General features: G+C 42.4%; 1 protein-coding gene across 1 annotated transcript in view; it reads right to left on the bottom strand.

The window, feature by feature from the left end:
• Positions 1-20,178, bottom strand: part of SH2B2 (SH2B adaptor protein 2) — a 121,422-nt gene that overhangs the window by 64,252 nt on the left and 36,992 nt on the right. The window lies entirely within an intron of this gene.

The following is a 20,178-nucleotide window of genomic DNA, read 5'->3' as shown; positions in this document are numbered from 1 at the left end:
TAGGGAAGTGTGTGCACTAGGCGTGCCGCCAGGAACTGCGGACCACACACAGCTCGAGACAAGGAGCACGCTGGCGTCCCTACATGTAGGGGGAAGGGAAACCAAGCAGGGGCGCCTGCAAATAGAGTTACATGAGCCCTACACCCAATCAGCGCTGTCATCACTGTTCCCGACTATGGACTGTTCCCTCCCATGTTCATGTTCAATACATCTGAAGGTGGGGAACGTGATGCTCCGGTGGAGTCCGGGCTCATGGACAACACTATTAAACCTTTGTTGGCTAAATTTGCATCCTAATATATACTACTGAGAAGATGCAGACAGGAACACAGTTGGAAGGGTACAGATCTTTCAGAAGGAATACAATGTAAGGGTACCGTTACACATAGCGATGCACCAGCGATCCCGACAACGATATGGATCGCTGGTGCATCGCTAAGTGGTCGCTAGTGAGCTGCCACACAGGCAGATCTCACCAGCGACATAGCAGAGGTCGGGAGTCGCTACTTACCGGTCAGACGCGGCGATCCTGACGTCCTCCCGCCCGCGTCCATGCGTCGCTCGTCGTCACAGCAGGAAGCGCCGCAGGAAGCTGACCACGAGAAATGGTCCAGGACCTTCTCGCGCGACCAGCGATAGCCAGCGGGGGAGCCGGTCGGAGGTAAGTATCACATGTAGCGATATCGCTAGCAATATCGCTGCTATGTCACAAAATCGGTGACTTTACAGCGATATTGCTAGCGATATCGCAGTGTGTAACGGGGGCTTTACACTAACAACTAACTTTTGCCCATAGAGTCAGAGAGAAGTAAAAAATAAAAAAAATTGGAGTTTTTCTTACCGTACCCAGGTTCAGCGCGTTTTTTGCCTCTGCCCTCATCTTTGTTCAGCTGCAGCATTGAAGTCAGTGTTGTGGCTAATCATTGAGCTCATCTACATCAGCTGACCTGCTGAACCCAGTGATTGTGTGATATCACGACTGCAGCCCATCTACAAAAACTGGGCGAGGAGCAGAGAAACAGCGCTGGATTTGAAAGGGTTAGTAATGCTCAAGCTTAGGTTTATTTTTTAAATTCTCACTGAGATTATGGGTTAAAATTAGTTGAAAGGGATAGCCCCTCTGTATGGTAAGCTGATTACTTTGTACATTTTCCCTTTTTTGTTTTAATTTTCAATAAATACATAAACCATTAAAATGATACATAATATGGGGACAATCATGCAATAACATACTCCGGTTGTTACTGAGGGTGTTAAAGGCATCACATCAAGAATGGTAATGGCTTCCTTGTTGTTAGACGCATAACTGAGTGTTTTGTATTTACGTCCCTTGCAATCCATCATAATTTCTATATAATTTACTTACTACAACGTAGAACACAAGCAGTCACCCAGCAATACTGATTTCAAGGGACGCGAAACCTCATGTCATCGCTCTCTTTTATTTCTAATGTTCCTTATCACTTGCATCTATGGCAGTAATTCCTGGAAGAGAGAGATCTCTGCCAAGCGAGCGCACAGGAGTGCCAATTAGTAACAGAGATTGATGATATAGCCCGTGTTAATTGGTTTACCAATATTAGGCTTTGTGATGGCCATGTTGGATAAGAGGAGCAGTTATTCATGGAAATCAATCAGCTTCTATGATCCTTTGTCATCTGATTTAAACACTATGCTGTGACTTGGTATATATTTTTGTAGCCAATGACTGGAGAGTTGTCCAAAAACCTGCTGCTCTGGCGTTAAAAGAAAAATTGCTTATGTAAATGTAGATACTAACAAAAGTAAGAAAGTAAAGGGCCCTTTACACATAGCGATATCGCTAAAGCGTCAACGATTTTGTGACGCAGCAGTGATATCGCTAGTGATATCACTATATGTGATACTCACCTCCGACCCGGCTCCCCGCTGGTTATCGCTGATCGCGCGAGATCGGCCTGGTCCATTTCTCTCCGTCGGCTTCCTGCTGGCGCCGATGAGCGAGCTATGGACGCAGGCGGAAGACGGTCACGCTCGCCGCGTCTGAAAGATAAGAGCGACCGCCGACCTCTGCTGCATCGCTAGTGAGATCTGCCTGTTTGGCAGCTCACTAGCGACCATTTAGCGATGCACCAGCGATCCTGGCCAGGTCGTATCATGGTCGGGATCGCTGGTGCATCGCTAAATGTAAAGGGGCCTTAAGTGTTCCTTTTGTTGAGGAGAGCCTTAAGATCAAATACTTACTTAACCTCAAGACCTAAGAGATTGAGAGGAACTACCCATAAAGTGTATTATTTCACCTTACATGAGCTTTTTCAGATCAAAGTGTGACACTAAAGATGGCTGCCTTTTCCTGTTTCACCACACACCATGTGCTGGTATCCAAGATGATGCCTACCCTGATGACCTCATGGACTCGCCCACGACAACGCCCACTCTGATGACCTCATGGACCAACCCAGCATGATGACCTCATGGATCCACCACTGCCCAACCCACTAACCAATGGAATACATCCGATCACTCCCATTTTATAGCTAACTGAGCCCCCTTAAAGGGGATATATAAAACCGATGTTTGGATTAATAAAGGGCTCTTGGAGCTGTGCCATTGATTGATCAAAGAGAGATTACATCCGACTGTCTCTGGTGTGATTTCTTTAGTGCGCACTGATCAATATCCATTGGGCCAGGAGCAGGCAACTAGTGAACATTTCCTATTGTTCAACCTAACACTCCATGCTGCAATAGTCAAAATATGTGGTTGAGTGTCCATAATATACAGTACGGGGCAAAAGATTTAGGCAGGTGTAGAAAAAAGACTGCAAAGTAAGATTGCTTTAAAAAAAAAAAATAAAAGTGTCAATAGTTTATTTTTTTTTATCAATTAACAAAACGTAAAGTGAATGAACAAAAGATAAATCTAAAATGAAATAAATATTTGGTGTGACCACATTTTGCCTTCAAAACACCATCGATTCTTCTAGGTCAATCTGAACTTTGCACACACTTTTTGTTGGAAGTCGGCAGTGAGGTTGTTCCAAACATCTTGGAAAACTAACCACAGATCTTGTGTTGATGTAGATCAGTAAAATGTACACATTGTATATGACTGCACCTTATTCTAGATCTAGGATGAACGCAGGATCTATACAATGGGTAATTACCTTTTACTGATTTCACTTTTATCATAAGAATCTTTTTCCCTGGTGTAGACTTCTTGCAATGATTGAATATTTTAGCCATGGTTACTAGGTACGGATCATGACTTCACCTTCTCTGTTGTTTAATATATAGGCAGCAGTTTGGCTCTAGGCTCCTATCTTACATATATCTATAATATAGATCGGCATTCCCACTCTTTATCTGCCACTATACAGGGTATCAAATTACTTTTCTTGTGATATTATTCATCTTATTGTATCCTGACCTGATCGGTGTCCTATCATTCCAGTTATCTTTTTACTGGTTCTTATCTGTACCCATCATTGTTACTGTAAATGTAACTGAATGTGCATCACATTTCGAGCATGGACTGTAATTTGGTCACGGGTCTCCAGATAGCTTTATAGGCACATATGACACACGGATGTCTGAATTATACTTTACTAGTTCTGTTTTCTTAGTTATGTGTTAAAGAGAGAGTCACTATTTTTGCATTTATGGCGTATCCTTGGGACAGGTCATCAACGTCTACTCGGCCGGAGTCTGACAACCGGCACCCCCGCCGATCAGCTGTTATCAATGTCTACAGCGGTGGCCACCTGCAGGAAGTACTCACTTGCCGAGCTGCTCCGTCTACTTGTAAAGGCCGAGGCTTGTTACTATTGATTTGAATAGGAGGCGGATGTGCAGTACTCTGTGGCGGCCACTACCAGAATACGGAGCAGCTGAGCAAGTGTGTACTTCTGGCCACCACCGATAACAGCTGATGGGCAGGTGTGTCGGACGCCGGACAATCAGACAATGATGACCTATCCTAAAGGGCCTGTCACACTAAGAGATATCGCTAGCAATATCGCTATAACTTGTGACGTTATAGCGATATTGCTAGCGATATCTCTGTGTGATACTTACCTACGACCGGCTCCCCCGCTGGTTATCGCTGGTCGCGCGAGAACGTTCAGGACTGTTTCTCGTCGTCAGCTTCCTGCTGTGAAGACGAGCGACGCGTGGAGCCGGGCGGGAGGACGCAGGATCGCCTTGTCTGACAGGTAAGTAGCGACCCCCGACCCCTGCGATGTCGCTGGTGAGATCTGCCTATGTGGCAGCTCACTAGCGACCACTTAGCGATGCACCAGCGATCCTGACCGCGTCATATCGCTGGTCGGGATCGCTAGTACATCGCTAAGTGTGACAGTACCTTAAGGATAGATCATCAGTGTAAAAGTAATGGACAACCTACGTTAGCTTATTTTTAAAAGTGATCGGTCACCAGTTTTTTGCCATCCCAAATTAAAGCAGCATGATCTAGGAGCCGAGATTCTCGAGGTGTGCCACTTGCTGGGCTGTTTGCTACAGTATTGCTAAAAACATGGTTTTATTGCAAAACTGATTGACAACTCTCTGTTTACACTGTGCACAGGCTGAAAGCTGCCAATTAAAGACGGAGGCGGGGTGATATAGAGCTTATGAAGGACATATGGTAGCAGATTTTCTAGTCCTCTAGTGATAATAATCTGCTGATAAAATAGTGATTTTATCAAAACTACAGCAAGAATCCCATGAAGTGTTATATGGCTGGAATTGAGGTCTCTGTATTTACATGATGCTGCTCTTAGATAAGGTAGTAAAATCCTGGTGACAGATTCCCTTTAAGAAAGATCTTTGAAAACTATATGCAATACTGAAATCAACAATTTTATAAAATGAAGATGGCTTTTGACAGAAGAAAAAAGTTAGCAAAATACAAGTTTATTTCAGGTTCAATAAAATAAAAAATGGGCATGCGTTTCCTCTTTAACTATTTTTAATCCAAATTTGATTATATTGACGATGAAATAAGGCTAGTTTCACGCTAGAGTATGGCAGAGCTGCGGAAGGATGCGGACTTCCTCTGTGAAGCTCCGCCCACTGCCGCGCCTCCTCCGTTCAGCTCCGCCTACGTTGGCAAGCGGCCTGCATACCCTATCTTTAGCACTGGGTATGCAGGCCATGCCGATGTATGCGGATGCCTCCGCATGCATTGTTTTGATGGTACGGCGACCGCAACAAAATCCAACACGTTGCGTTCGGCGCACGTCGCCGCACCGTCAAAACGAGGAGGCGCGGCAGTGGGTGGAGCTTCACAGAGGAAGTCCGCATCCTTCCGCAGCTCTGTCATATGCTAGTGTGAAACTAGCCTAAGCTTGTATTTTCATACTACCTTTTTTACTTCTGACCACATTTGTGGACGTGGACTCCCGCACCAGCATTAATAGTTACTGGATGACTTTTTTGTTGATGGTTTTTCCTTTTCTGACATACACATTAAGCATACTTATATGGCTCCAAGCGCCCCACCCAGGTCTCAATTTGGTTTCCATCAGGCAGGTGTATGCAAAAAAGAAAAGTATGGGTAGGGTATTAGACTGCACTATTATTTAGAACTGTATAGTGCACTTTTTTGTGCAATAGGGCCTTATGGATAATGTACCGTAGTTTATATCTATGCAGTGAGATATGTGGAAGTCCTCTGTTCGAGGCAGGTGTCGGAATGTGAACAATACCTAACGAGGACAATCTATGGTCAGCAGTAGCGGGCACAGAAGAGGGCCCCTGTTCTAGAACTGTATAAGGGCCCTTTGCAGTCCAATATCTCATCATAATGCATAATTCACCTGATTTGGAGGTAGAAGTGGCCTTCTTACCTCTTGGGCCCCTGTGCGGCAGCACAGTTTACATCAATGATATGTCCGCCCTTGGTGGTCAGATAAATAATGCACACATTTCCCTGGAAGTGCCATACGGTGTGCACGTTTTTGGGCCGGCTCTGTACTCCACTGTATTGCTGGCAAACCTTGCAATGGCTTACTGATATTTCCAGCCTTACATTACGTTGTCCAAGTGCCAAAGCTCTGCACAACCTAAGAATTTGGTGAGATGGGAGAAAGGACACCTGGGAAAGTGGCCATTAACAAGGAATGACCTTATGGACCTTTTGATCACTTGAGAGCCATATTAAGAGATATGAAAATGTTTTACTAGGCAGGGAGATGAAATTTCAAAGAAATATACCCAAAACTTAGGTATATTCCAATATTTGACAAACATGAATCCCATTGGTGTCACTAGAAATTCATTACATGATCACAGGTCTGAGATCTCCATAAAACATCTGTTTTAGAGATAAGCGCTTTACCCTGCAGTGTGTGTCTCTCCTGGCAGTCAGCTATAGAAATCCTGGCAGTTGAATGCACTGCTTGGCCGAACATAGAAATAAGCTGAACAGGTGCAAAGTACGGCTGCGGGATCTTACGGCGTCTCTGCTGAATGCCACTTCCTTTAAAAGACTATGCCTCCTTTACACACCATTTTACAATTTGCATAAAATAAATCTGTGAGATGTAAATTTATTGCATGACTTATGTTGTATTAATCCTGAGTTATAGCCTGTCTTATAGTAACAGATTTGCTAATTGTCGGACCTAGTTCTAAAACAACAAACTGTGCTTTACTCACTGTCCCCTGGTTCAATGCGGATTCTCCCCTGCTGTTCCTGGTGTCTGTTACTGGCGGCAGCCTTGCAGCCAATAACTGAGCTCCCTGGTCCTGCCAGAGTTAACAGCATGAGTTATCAGGTCTGCTATGCTCAGTTATTGGCTGCAGCGTCCTGTCAAGTTTTACAATAGCGGAAGGCGGCCGTTAAATTTCAGCTGACTGGTTACATGTTTGCCGATCGCCAGTAGTTTAACAGCTTGTTTAGAAAGGCTGACTGTGCATACCATAGTCACAGAATGACCACTCTGTGCGCACAGACGTTTATTGTACTCGGCAGCACATGTCCTTCCTGATTACACAGGAAGTAGCATTGCCGGGATTATTTTTTAAGCAGGCCAAAATCTAATTTAATTTAAAAATTAGCACTTGGCTCCTTCGTCAGGTGACTGCTGCCTGTTTATACTGCACACTTATCAGGCAGCTAGCGTTCTTAGAAATGCTTGTTCTTGATAACAGACCAGTGTGCATGCTTCCTAAGCAGTGTCTCCTACATCAGATTCAGGGGCGGACATACCGCCACTGCGGTTTGGATGCTGCAGATGTACACTATAAATCTTGCCAAATCAGACAAGGTGATTTTCTGGATTTGTTTTCTCATTTTGACGCTCATAGTTGTGGTCTACCTATGATGTCCATTACAGGCCTCTCGCGTATTTTTAAGTGGGAGAACTTGTACAATTGGTGGCTGACTAGATACTTTTCCCCACTGTATATTGTTAGAGGTGTGGGGGCCCAAATAGAACTTTTGCTATAATGCCCTTGAACTCCCATGTTCCATGATAATGAGGGCAATCTTTTCTGTTGCTCAGAGCCTGAGGCGCCGGGGGTCTCATGGCCAGATTGTCCTCATCATAAACGGCATGCCAGGAAGGGAGGAGGGCCCAGACACATTTCTTGCACAGGGGAAAAAAAGCTGTCAGTGTCCGCCTCTGATCAGATTACTGTACAGCCTTTGATAAAAAAAAAAAAAAAAAAAAAGAAAATTTCCTAGAACGTAAAAGCAAGCGAAACAATTTAAGCTGAAGAATTGTAATTTTGTCTCTGAAGTTTACAAAGAATATGGAAACTGTAAAAATCACATCAGCGATGTTGAATTAGTTTCTTCACTAATCCGAAAACTGGTTCTAAAATGAAATTTCGGTGTACCTGTACATCCTCTAGAAAGTACAGACATGTATTGACATGAAGCACTTTGCCAGATACAATACATCTTTTTTCGAATCACACAACTGTGTTTCTGAAGTGGCAACTTTTAGCAACAGTAAGGGTATGTGTACATGTTGCGGATCCGCGATGTAGTGCACAACCAATGTTTTTCTTTTCATGTCAATTCTTTTTGTTGATCTACAGGATTTCTGCACCCATTGAATTCTACTGAGTCAGTCAAATCTGCAGAAAAACCGCAGGTGTAAAAAGATTTGCGGATTTCCTGCGGATGTGCGTTCGAAAAACGCTGCAGAAAGGCAGGAGGAAGACATACTGTACAGTACATACTCAACAAACAGCTAATCCCCGACGCCCTCGATCGCCTAAAAAATTAAAATAAACCAACAGTATACTCCCTGTTCCGATGTAATCCATTTAATAACGAGTGTCCCACGACAATCTCCCGTGTAGAGCTGTCACATCAGGAGATGTATAGTGCAGGATGTCCCGGTCGCAGGGGAACACAAAGGACATGGAGAGGGTCAGCAGATTAAAACATTTTCTACTGACCCTCTCCATGTCCTTTGCGCTCCCCTACGACCGGGACATCCTGCACTATTGATCACATCCTCATCTGAGGTACCCGGCAGGAGCTGCATCGGACTATTCTCAATTGGTGCTTCCTGACCTGCCAGCCTGGCACTCCATCAGGTTGTCTCACCTTTTTTTTTTTTTTTTTTACACATTAGGAGATGTGACTGCTCTACAGGGCCTCTGATGACACCCTGACTCAAGATAATACTCCCGCAGTGTAGTTCATCAGAGTTCGTTCTCTTACTTTCTCACTTTACGGCACAACCGCTGAGTGAAAATTTTCTCACACAGCGGTGCTGCAAGTGTGTGTGTGTGTCTTTATTTAAATCTTTATGTATCAATTTATTATGTTCATTACTAAACATCGGGCATGGTATTATATATCTATCTATATACAGTATATATACACAAAGAAAAGTATTGAGTGAGGAAAAGAAGGGCTGAATTCTGGCTTTACTAGCAGAGGGATACAGTGAGCGTCATGTTGCCTCCATCCTTAATATTTCTAAGATGGCAGTCCATTACAACAAGGTCAAGCAGCAGACATTGGGGACAACAAAGCTACAGACCGGCAGAGGGTGAAAACGATTCTCCACTGACCGGGATGACCGTCAACTTATTCGAACGTCATTCAGCAACCACAGCATGACATCAAGTGACCTACAAAAGGGATGGCAAATGGCAGCTGGGGTGAAGTGCACGGCAAGAACAGTTCGCAACAGGCTCCTAGAGGCAGGGCTAAAGTCATGTAAAGCTAGAAAAAAAGCCTTTCATCAATGAGAAGCAAAGGAGAGCCAGACTGAAGTTTGCCAAAGACCATAAGGATTGGACCATAGAGGACTGGAATAAGGTAATCTTCTCTGATGAGTCTAATTTTCATCTTTGCCCAACAACTAGTCATCTAATGATTAGGTGGAGACCTGGAGAGGCGTACAAGTCAGTGTCTTGCACCCACTGTGAAATTTGGTGGAGGATCGGTGATGCTCTGGGGATGCTTCAGCAAGGCTGGAATTGGGCAGGTTAATGTTTGTGAAGGACGTATGAATCAAGCTGCATACAAGGTTATACTGGAAAAAGTTGATTCCTTCTGCTCAGGCAATATTCCCCACCTCTAAGGTCTGTTTTTTTACATCAGGACAATGGGCCATGCCACACAGCTAGGTCAATCAATGTGTGGATGAAGGACCACCACATCAAATCACTGTCATGGCCAGCCCAATCTCCAGACCTGAACCCCACTGAAAACCTCTGGAATGTAATTAAGAGGAAGATGGATAGTCACAAGCCATCAAACAAAGAACTGCTTAGATTTTTGTACCAGGAGTGGCATAAGGTCACCCAAAAGCAGTGTGAAAGACTGGTGGAAAGCATAAAGCATGCCAAGACGCATGAAAGCTGTGATTAAAAATCATGGTTATTCCACAAAATATTGATTTCTGACCTCTTCCTGAGTTAAAACATTAGTATTGTTGTTGCTAAATGATTATTAACTTGTTTTTGTAGCATAATTTGAGGTCTGCAAGCAGTGCATTTTTTTTTTGTTCTTTGACCATTTTTTATTTTCTGAAATTAATTCCAAATTTTAGTTTTTGGAAATTTGGAGACGTCAGTAGTTTATAGAATAAAAGAGCAATTTACATTTTACTCAAAAATATACCTATAAAAGAGAAAAATAAGACAAACTGAAAAATGTTGCAGTGGTCTCTTAATTTTTGCCAGAGCTGTATATATAAATATTCACTTATATTTGTTTTGGGTGTATAAACATATTTTAACATGGTATGTAATGATATTATGGTCTTCAATGGCGAATGTAAAAGGAGAGGTTGGACAAGAAATGATATCACAATTCTTTTTTTTGTTAATGTATCCTTATTTAGCCTACAAAAACGCATACAAATCTGAATGAAAATCTGCATCAAAAACGAATTAAATCCGCGCAGATTTTCAACTGCGTTTTTTGCCAAGAGAGGAAGAATCAGTGCAGAAAATTCCACAGGCAAATCCGCCACGTGTGCACATACCCTAAGGGTTTACAGACACTTTTTTTTTTTTTTTTAATCAGCCCCTGTGCTCCATACTTCTCTGAATTAAGAATTCACACATCCTTCCACAGTAAACAATAATTCAGTGCAAAAGAAAAAAGTACTAATTCTATTAATACCGTACATGAGTACGTGAGACAATAGCAGTTTTTCATTGTGTACTTTCATGCATGACAGAGGAGCTTTTTTTCGGCTGTGCAACCACATAAAAAGTAGAACTGAAATTTTGTTTTAACAAAAATAATTTAAAAAAAAGGAGTTATGCAAGTTCTGAAAATAGAAGTGCTGAAATATGCTAAACTGTTCCCAGACTATACATGCATGCTACCCAAAAGGTAAACTAAAAATTGTGACCCATGAAAGACAAAATAGTTTAGACATAGTGCAGAATTTCTATGGATGGTCCAATTGTACGTCTGCAGTGCACATGGCACAGTTTGTCTATGATGAGGTTATATTCACACTGTCTATTGCTTGAAATGCAGGAAAAAAATGTTATTTAATTTAAAAAAAAAATTATTAAAATTTTCTTATATGTATTGGCAGTTGTATAGGGATACAATGGTCCCTGAAACAAAAAAAAACTGCTGCACTTTTTCAAACACACAATAAAACAACTTTTGATGTACATTCCTAACTTTCAATCCACTCTTGTCGAGTGGTAGATCCCCTTCATCGGCATTTTGCCAGCACTCTAGGTGCCAGAACTACTACTTTTTCCTCATTACACATTTAACAACTCCCACAAATCTAAAATGGCTTGTCTCCCCTGAACTGAAAACGTACCTCTCTGCTACACCATTATCCAGTCTGAGAGACAGCAGGTTAGGAGCAAAGAAATTAAAAGAGTCCAAGACTGGTGTAGAGCACGCTGGGGTAGAAGGAGCCAAATTCATTAAGCAGCACATCCCAGTTCTGAGTTGCGAGCGCCTCTGTTCGCCGCGGTGCGCCAGAGATGCATGCTAGTCCAGTCACAGAATATAGCAGCATTTCTGGTGTACAAAGCGCCGACACATTTGATGAATCTGACATGCGGTCATGTCCTGCACCGGCTACTCCCCAGCTCCACCGATTTTATCGGAGCGGATTTAAACTGACTTGAAAATGACAAAAGCTGCAACATTTTAACGCGACTTCCCATGGTGTAAAAATGTTGCAACATTTCAAAGCTTTTGAGCCAGTTTTCGGATGTAAAAGCTTTGATTAATCAACAAAAAGTCTCTGCTGCTACAGGCTGATTAGAGTTGACATTAGTCAGTGGACAGCAGGTTTGACAGAAAGGATACACTTCCTGACCAGAACTTTAGAGTCATTTATCAGGTATAAAACAATTTTTTTTTTTTTTAAATAAAAAAAGTTATTTTTTCTTATTGCTGGGGGTCCAATGGCAATCCCGTGGTGCACATATACGGCATTCGTTCCATTGTCTATGGAACTAGCTGGGCGCTGCATTTGGCATTCCCATAGACGATAAATGGAGCGGAGGCTACACAGGCACACCTCCACTTCATTCAGGGTTTCAGAGCCTCGTTCTTGGGATTGTTTTTATACCTCCTGCAAATCAGCATATTATCACATATCATAGATACGGTATAACTAATTTTTTGAATGAATAAACTTTTAACTATCATATGATATCAAGTTGTCTGAAAGTGCAATGAGCTAACCATTAAAGAAAGCATTAAACGTTAATAAAAATAAAGGTAAAGGTAGTATTGAATTACTGAACATAATTTTCAATGCAGCACAAAAAACAACAGTATAATGGTAAAAACTTTCCAAGTGTATAACAAAATGTTAATAGAGTCTTATTGAATGAGGCTGATCATGAAGCCTTATTCTGGGGATATAAAGCTACTCATTGGATTTAGGCACTGGAACCGCTGGCTGGCTTATATACACATGATCCACCCTACCATCCCTGCTCTCATGAACAGAGGATGCCACATAAAGAAGACTTGTGGGTTGGGAGCTAAATCTGCATCATTTTCTTTTTAATTTTCAGACTTTGATTAGGACTTATTTAGGCCTTTGCAGTTCCTTTGAATTTGTGTCAGCATATAAGCAATAGATACAGATTTATTTTTTTACATAGAGAGAGGCAAATGGAAAGGTCTTCCTATAAAAACAGGTAGAGAGAGATAAGGCTGGAATTGTGTAAACTGACCCACAAACAAACCACAGGCATATGCAAAAGCTCCTGGGCCCAAATGCAACAACTAAGGGCTCATTCACACATCTGTAATGTTTCTTGTATGAAAAAATAAACTCCTCAGTTTCATCACTGTTTTGATCAGAGTCAGCGTTTGTTCAGTGTGTCAGTTTTTTCCATCAGATTTTCATCAGTATTTCTCAGATTAAAAAAAAAAAAAAGATTGATGGAAGTTTTTTAAGCTTCTATCAAACAGTCCATGAAAAATGGACAGCAGAATTTTCACTTTATTACTGCACTGATGAGTTTGTGTAAGGAGGTGGCGGGGAACCTCAGTTGCCTCCTCTCTCCTACACACTGAGCCCTTGAGGCACCTTAATGGTTCCCTCAAGTTTTATGTGTAATGTGAAGTACATACGGTAGTTAGTTCAGGGATAGAAGAAGTTAAAAATGGGGATGGTCCTATAGGCTGACAGGAAAGGGATTTCCTGTTCCTGGAGCAGAGCCCGGGCAGGCTTGCTCGAGGCAGGACGCTCTTCAATGCCAGGAGCAGAGGGTGGTCGGGGGGGGGGCACAGGCTGCCACAAGCTTTGGGCAGTGTGGTTGGGCCCTGGTGTTGTGGGACTGACCCCAGAAGTATTTTTACGGTTCCCAAACCTGGATGGGAGCTATTGGAACTGTGCCGTCTCAGAAAGTTGCAGGGACAGAGCAGGAAGCATTGCATTGTTATAGTAAAGTTTTCCCGTTGGATGGAACCGTGGACTGAGGTGTTTTCCTGCGTGCTCATCCCAAGCAATTGGAGTACACGTATGTCTGTTTGTGTGCAAGGGGCCGGGGTGCTCACTGACTGTGTCTTAGTAAACTCGGCCATGACAACCACCCCGTGCTCCCTTGTTACATTTGATCCAACACTCGAATCAATAACAGTGCTTTTGTGCAGACCACTTAGTCCGAGGAAATGTGAACTACCTATTAGACTATCTCAGGTACAAAAAATACATAAATAGTTAATACAGTAAAAGTGAGGTGTTGCCTTTCTTAGACTATCTCTTTGCAGAATTATTATTGTGACGTTAGTCACTACTCACAGACTAGCTGTGAAGCAGAGTGGTCAAGAGGTCCAAGGTCAAAAGCCAGAAAGCTACGTCAAAGAGAGTGATGGATAAGGCAAATGGATAGTCAGAGGCAGTCTAGTAAATAAAGGCAAAATAAGTCAAAGGCAAAAGGGGTTATACAAACAGGTATTCGAAGGGCAAATAATAGGTCCAGGCAACAAAAGATCAGAATATCAAAATACAGGACACATAGTACGCACACCACGGAGTTGACGCTACAATTGGCAATGATCTAACATGGTCAGCCAGTTAAATAACCTTGCAATTATCTGGAAAGGAAACCACCTGGAGGAAACCCAAACACAACACTGACAGCCTGACACGTCAGTTCTATACATAGGGACGCGCTGAGTGACAGCTCAGCCGGCCTAGGACACAGCAAGTGGAGCAATCGTGACAATTATGCAGCCAAGTGAAAAACGTAAATTTTCCATCTCAATTGTTTTTTGTATTACTTTTGCTTCAGTATTCTGACTGATAAAGACTTCCTTCTCATAGCCTTCACCTTTCTTCTTTAAAGAAAGTATTTTCTTTCTTTCTCAGGTCATGACATTTCTCTTCCATGTGGTGCCATTACTGACAGCATGAAATAGGAAGAGGCTTTCTTTATTAAAGAGGTATTCCCATCTCCAAGATCATATCTCAATATGTAGTAGGTGTTATAATAATAATGTTAGCAAATCCCTCCAATTAGAAATGTAGTATTGTTTTTCTGTTTTGCTATATCTGTCTATTTTCTTAAATACGAGAATTACAGGACATTAGGTATCCATGGTTACGACAACGAGCAACTAGCTAAATGTCACTATATTAGTGGTTGTAGCCAAGGCAATTACAGCTGCAAGTCACTTTGGATAAACCTCTATGAGCTTTCCACATCTTGCCACTGAGATTTTTGCCCACTCCTCAAGGCAAAACTACTCTAGCTTCTTCAAGTTAGATGGTTTCCTCTGGTCAACAGCAATCTTCAAGTCTGACCACAGATTCTCAATTAGATTAAGGTCTGGGCTAAAGCCCCCGTTACACACTGCGATATCGCTAGCAATATCGCTGTAAAGTCACCGATTTTGTGACGTTACAGCGATATTGCTAGCGATATCGCTGCATGTGATACTTACCTCCGACCGGCTCCCCCGCTGGTTATCGCTGATCGCGTGAGAAGCTCCTGGACCATTCCTCGTCGTCCACTTCCTGCGGCGCTTCCTGCTGTGTCGACGAGCGACGCGTGGAGCCAGGCGGGAGGACGCAGGATCGCCGCGTCTGACAGGTAAGTAGCGATCCCCGTCCCCAGCGATGTTGCTGGTGAGATCTGCCTGAGTGGCAGCTCACTAGCGACCACTTAGCGATGCACCAGCGATCCTGACCGCGTCATATCGCTGGTCGGGATCGCTGGTGAGTCGCTAGGTGTAACGGTACCCTTAGACTAGGCCTCTCCAAAACATTTACACGCTTAACCTTAGACCACTAGGATCAAATCACTGACATTCTGAAACAAGGTTTACTCAAGAAAATCTCTGTATTTGGCACCATTCATTTTCCACACGACTCAGACGATTTTCCCTGTCCCTTTCCTTATTACCCAAAAACATACCCACAGCATGATGCTGCCACCACAATGTTTCACAGTGTGGAGGGTGTTCTTCGGTTGGTGAGCAGTGTTGGTTTGGCGGCAAACATAACGCTTACATTGGTGGTCAAAAAGTTAAATTTTGGTCTCATCTGAACACAGTACATGTCTCCATACATTTTGGGAGTCTCCCACATGTCTTTTGGCAAACTCAAAATGAACCTTATTCACAAAAATTGTAAGTATTTTTTTCTGCCCGCTTTTCCATAAAAGGCACCTCTATGGGGTGTACGGCTTATTTATTGTGGTCGTATGGACAGATACTTCAGTCTCTGCTTGGGAACTCTGAAGCTCCTTCACGGTTACCTTTGGTCTCTGTGCTGCCTCTCTTATTAATGCCCTCCTTGCTCGCTCTGAGAGTTTTGGTGGGCAGCCTTCTCTTGGCAGGTTTATTGTAGTATCATGTTTTGATGATATATTTGATGGTGCTCCGGGGGATTGTCAGAGATTAAGATTATAATAATTATATATATATATATATATATATATATATATATATATATATATATATTTTATAACCCTGACTTGTACTTCTCAACAACTTTATCGCTGTCTTGCTTGGAGACTTCCTTAGTTTTCAGGGTGTTGTTTGGTTAGTGGAGCCTCTTGTTTATTGGCATGGCCTTTCAGAAACAGAAAAGGTGTATATACGGACATACCATGTGACACTTACATTGTGACTTCCAGTCACTAAGCATGTGACTTATGAAGGTAGTCGCTTGCACAACAAATTTTTAGAAGCTTCATCGTAAAAGGGGTGAATACATATGCACATGCCAATTTTTAGCTATTTGATCCAATAACTTTAACCCCTTCACCCCCAAGGGTGGTTTGCACGTTCATGACCGGGCCAATTTTTACAATTCTGACCACTGTACCTTTATGAGGTCATAACTCTGGAACGCTTCCATGGATCCCGGTGATTCTGACATTGTTTTCTCGTGACATATTGTACTTCATGTTAGTGGTAAAATTTCATTCAAATAACTTGCGTTTATTTGTGAGAAAAACGGAAATTTGGCGAAAATTTTGAAAATGTCGCAATTTTCCAACTTTGAATTTTTATGCCCTTAAATCACAGAGATACGGCACACAAAAAACTTGATAACTAACATTTCCCACATGTTTACTTTACATCAGCACAATTTTGGAACCACATTTTTTTTTTGTTAGGAAGTTATAAGGGTTAAAAGTTGACCAGCGATTTCTCATTTTTACAACACCATTTTATTTTTACGGACCACATCACATTTGAAGCCACTTTGAGGGGTCTATATGATAGAAAATACCCAAAAGTGACACCATTCTAAAAACTGCACCCCTTAAGGTGCTCAAAACCAGATTCAAGAAGTTTATTAACCCTTTAGGTGCGTCACAGGAATTTTTTTGAATATTTAAAAAAAAAATGAACATCTAACTTTTTTTCATAAAAAAAATACTTCAGGTTCACTTTTTTTATTTTACCAAGGGTAACAGGAGAAATTGAACTGCAAAAGTTATTGTGCAATTTGTCCTGAGTACGCAGATACCTGATATGTGGGGGGGAACCACTGTTTCGGTGCATGGCAGAGCTCAGAATGGAAGGAGCGCCGTTTGACTTTTTCAATGCAAAATTGGCTGGAATTCAGATTGGACGCCATGTCACGTTTGGAGAGTCCCTGATGTACCTAAACAGTGGAAACCCCCTACAAGTGACCCCATTTTGGAAACTAGACCCCCCAAGGAACTTATCTAGATATGTGGTGAGAACTTTGAACCCACAAGGGCTTTACAGAAGTTTATAACGTACAGCAGGACAATTAAAAAATCATATTTTTTCCACAAAAATGATCTTTTCACCCCAATTTTTATTTTCCCAAGGGTAACAGGACCCTAAAAGTTATTGTGCAATTTGTCCTGAGTACGCTGATACCCCACATGTGGGGGTAAACCACTATTTGGGCGCATGGCAGAGCTCGGAAGGGAAGCAGCGCCATTTGACGTTTTTGGCTGGAATTGAGATCGGACACGATGTCGCGTTTGGAAAACCCCTGATGTACCAAAACAGTGGAAACCCCCCACAAATGACACCATTTTGGAAACTAGACCCCCTAAGGAACTTATCTAGATGTGTGGTGAGAACTTTGAACCCCCATGGGCTTCACAGAAGTTTATAACATAAAGCCATACAATTATAAAATCATATTTTTTCCATAAAAATGATCTTTTCACTCTCAATTCTTATTTTTCCAAGGGTAACAGGACCCTAAAAGTTATTGTGCAATTTGTACTGAGTACGCTGATACCCCACATGTGGGGGTAAACCACTATTTGGGCGCATGGCAGAGCTTGGAAGGGAAGCAGCGCCATTTGACGTTTTTGGCTGGAATTGAGATCGGACACGATGTCGCGTTTGGAAAACCCCTGATGTACCAAAACAGTGGAAACCCCCCACAAATGACACCATTTTGGAAACTAGACCCCCTAAGGAACTTATCTAGATGTGTGGTGAGCACTTTGACCCCCCCAGTGCTTCACAGAAGTTTATAACACCCGGGCGTGAAAATAAAAAATTCGTATTTTTTCCACAAACATGATCTTTTAGTCACCATTTTTTTATTTTCCCAAGGGTACCAGGAGAAATTGGACCCCAAAAGTTGTTGTCCAATTTGTCCTGAGTATGCTGATACCCCATATGTGGGAGAAAACTACTGTATGGGCACACGTCGGGGCTCGGAAGGGAAGTAGTGACGTTTTGGAATGCAGACTTTGATGGAATGGTCTGCGGGTGTCATGTTGCCTTTGGAGAGCCCCTAATGTACCTAAACAGTGGAAACCCCCCACAAATGACACCATTTTGTATACTAGACCCCCCAAGGAACTTATCTAGATGTGTGGTGAGCAATTTGAACCCCCCAGTGCTTCACAGAAGTTTACAACGCCCGGGCGTGAAAATAAAAAATTCGTATTTTTTCCACAAACATGATCTTTTAGTCACCATTTTTTTATTTGCCCAAGGGTACCAGGAGAAATTGGACCCCAAAAGTTGTTGTCCAATTTGTCCTGAGTATGCTGATACCCCATATGTGGGAGAAAACTACTGTATGGGCACACGTCGGGGCTCGGAAGGGAAGTAGTGACGTTTTGGAATGCAGACTTTGATGGAATGGTCGGCGGGTGTCATGTTGCCTTTGGAGAGCCCCTAATGTACCTAAACAGTGGAAACCCCCCACAAATGACCCCATTTTGAAAACTAGACCCACTAAGGAACGTATCTAGATGTGAGGTGAGCACTTTGAACCCCCAAGGGCTTCACAGAAGTTTATAATGCCCTGGCATGAAAATAAAAAAATCGTATTTTTTCCACAAACATGATCAATTAGTCCCCAATTTTTTTATTTTCCCAAGGGTAACAGGAGAAATTGAACCCCAAAAGTTGTTGTCCAATTTGTCCTGAGTACGCTGACACCCCATATGTGGGAGAAAACTACTGTATGGACACACGTCAGGGCTCGGAAGGGAAGTAGTGACGTTTTGGAATGCAGACTTTGATGGAATGGTCTGCGGGTGTCATGTTGCCTTTGGAGAGCCCCTAATGTACCTAAACAGTGGAAACCCCCACAAGTGACCCCATTTTGGACACTAGACCCCCCACGGAACTTATCTAGATGTGTGGTGAGCACTTGGAACCCCCAAGTGCTTCACAGAAGTTTATAACACTCGGACGTGAAAATAAAAAAATCATTTTTTTCCACAAAAATGATATTTTTGCCCCCAATTATTTATTTTCCTAAGGGTAACAGGAGAAATTGGACCCCAAAAATTGTTTTGCAATTTGTCCTGAGTAGGTGGATACCCTACATGTGGGGGTAAAACACTGTTTGGGCGCATAGCAGAGCTTGGAAGGGAAGGAGCACCATTTGACTTTTTCAACTCAGAATTGGCTGGAATTGAGATCAGACGCCATATTGCATTTGGAGAGCCCCTGATGTGCCCAAACAGTGGAAACCCCCAATTCTAACTCCAACCCGAACCCCAACACGCCCCTAACCCTAACCCTAGCCCTAGCCCTAACCCTAACCCTAGCCCTAACCCTACCCTAACCCTAGCCCTAACCCTACCCCAACACACCCCTAGCCCTAACCCTAGCCCTAACCCTAATGGAAAAATGGAAATAAATACATTTTTTCTATTTTATTATTTTTCCCTAACTAAGGGAGTGATAACGGGGGGTTTGATTTACTATTTATGGCGGTTTTTATGTTTGGCGGCTGTCGCACGCTAAAAGACGCTTTTTATTGTAAAAATAGTTTTTGCATCACCACATATTGAGAGCTATAATTTTTCCGTATTTTGACCCACCGAGTCATATGAGGTCTTATTTTTTGCGGGACGAGTTGACGTTTTTATTGGTACCATTTTCGGGCACGTGAAATTTTTTGATCGCTTTTTATTCCGATTTTTGGGACGCAGAATGAACAAAAACCAGCGTTTCATGAATTTCTTTTGGGGGGGGTGCGTTTACACCGTTCCGCGTGCGGTAAAATTGATAAAGTGGTTTTATTCTTCGGGTCAGTACGGTTACAGCGATACCTCATTTAGGTCGTTTTTTATGTTTTTGTCGGTTTTATGCAATGAAAACTATTTTATATAAAAAATAATTATTTTTGCATCGCTTTATTCAGCGAGCTATAACTTTTTTATTTTTTCGCTGATGATGGTGTGTAATGGCTCGTTTTTTGCGGGACAAGATGACATTTTCAGCGGTACCATGGATATTTATATGCGTCTTTTTGATCGTGTGTTATTACACTTTTTGTTTGGCGGTATGATAATAAATCAT

This window comes from Dendrobates tinctorius, unplaced genomic scaffold (assembly GCF_039654945.1).
Source record: "Dendrobates tinctorius isolate UK_male_01 unplaced genomic scaffold, ASM3965494v1 ptg000016l, whole genome shotgun sequence".
NCBI lineage: Eukaryota > Metazoa > Chordata > Amphibia > Anura > Dendrobatidae > Dendrobates > Dendrobates tinctorius.
The sequence above is the reverse complement of the archived record's forward strand: the minus strand, read 5'-3'. Positions and strand labels throughout refer to the sequence as shown.